We start from the raw sequence: 1,324 nt of genomic DNA, 5'->3' as shown, positions 1-1,324 counted from the left end.
GAATTTTGAAATCCTTTCTACAAGGCCAGAATAGTCTTGGGTTATAAGAAAGAAACATCATTCCTTGCTGACTATTGGACTCGGAGTTAGGAAGGCCTGAGTTTAACTTATGCTTCAAATGCTTCCTTCCCAGTGTGACTCTGGGCAAGCCACTTAATCCCTCCTGCTTCAGTTCTGTATAATGAGGATTGTGCCAACACCTAATTCCCAGGGCTGTAGAAAGGATCAAAGATAACATGAGTAAAGGGTTCTGCAAACCTTAAAACACCATATAAGAGTTCACTTCAGCAGCATGTTTGCTAAAATTGGAAAGACAGAGAAGTTTGGCCTGGCCCCTGTGCAAGGATACCATACAAATTCATGGAGAATTCCATGGTTTAAAAAAAAAAAACATCCAAATGTGAGCTATTATTACTGGGGGAGTGGTTTAAGAAAAGATACTGAGATGTTACTTAACCAAAGAGTGGTGGCAAGGTTGTGGGGAATGGAAAGAACTTTGGATGAGGATTCAGATGGCAGAGGATTGCATCTGAGGTCTACTACTTACAATATATCTTTGGGCAAAACATACTTTGTCTGAGCCTCAGTTTCCTTAGGGGTAAAATGGGTTTTGAACTAGATGATCTCTAACATATTATTTTAATTCTTTGATTGTAACAATGTTAAGCAGGTTGGTTACCCTAATCTCAGGTGACTAGATTATCTATCCCAAGGAAATTGTGCTATGTTCCTAATACCATTTAGTAATAATATCATTAGGATGCCAGGTTCTTTTGGGATACTGACTCTGTCATAGAATTCATTAGTTATTCCTTATTCCTTCTGGCTCTAATCCTCTGAGAGGCTGTGTGATAGATTGCTGGATCTGGATCCAGGAAGACATAGGGTCAAACCCATCTCTGACACTTACCAAGTATATAAACACATGCAGGTTGCTTAATGTCTCTAAATTTCAGGTGACCTTAAAGATTGTACAGATGAGGAAACTGAGGCTCAGAGGAGTTAAGAAGACTAAGTACATAGATGGGTTTTTTTGAGTTGCTTCTGGGAAGGCACAGAGAATATTGAGAGCCAGAGAGGTTAAGGAGATTAAGTTGATAGAAGGATTTTTCATGGCCCCTTTGTGCCTTACCTGGGTGGGTCTTTATCAGATCTGTGGGTCCTAAACCCTGCCTTAACAACCTGAAATCCTCAACCAATCCACAGCCCTCACTTCAGGACCATAGTCTCATTTATCATAGTTGTCTCCATATCCTTGTTTGTCCCAATATCCTGCTTGTGGGGAGTAGGGTGTGCCTATAACTTAAAGTCTTTTCTGTCTCCA

General features: G+C 40.3%; 1 non-coding gene across 1 annotated transcript; it reads left to right on the top strand.

Annotated features, from left to right (window-relative positions):
- Positions 1–277: 277 nt before the first annotated feature.
- On the top strand, positions 278–380 carry LOC138152806 (U6 spliceosomal RNA). Its single transcript, XR_011166195.1, has one exon. It is a non-coding gene; the product is annotated as a U6 spliceosomal RNA (small nuclear RNA).
- The last annotated feature ends 944 nt before the right edge of the window (positions 381–1,324 follow it).

The sequence above is a fragment of the Petaurus breviceps genome, unplaced genomic scaffold (genome assembly GCF_028583685.1).
Source record: "Petaurus breviceps papuanus isolate PSGF00001 unplaced genomic scaffold, PetGlider_PUasm1.0 90925, whole genome shotgun sequence".
Lineage (NCBI taxonomy): Eukaryota > Metazoa > Chordata > Mammalia > Diprotodontia > Petauridae > Petaurus > Petaurus breviceps.
The sequence above is the reverse complement of the archived record's forward strand: the minus strand, read 5'-3'. Positions and strand labels throughout refer to the sequence as shown.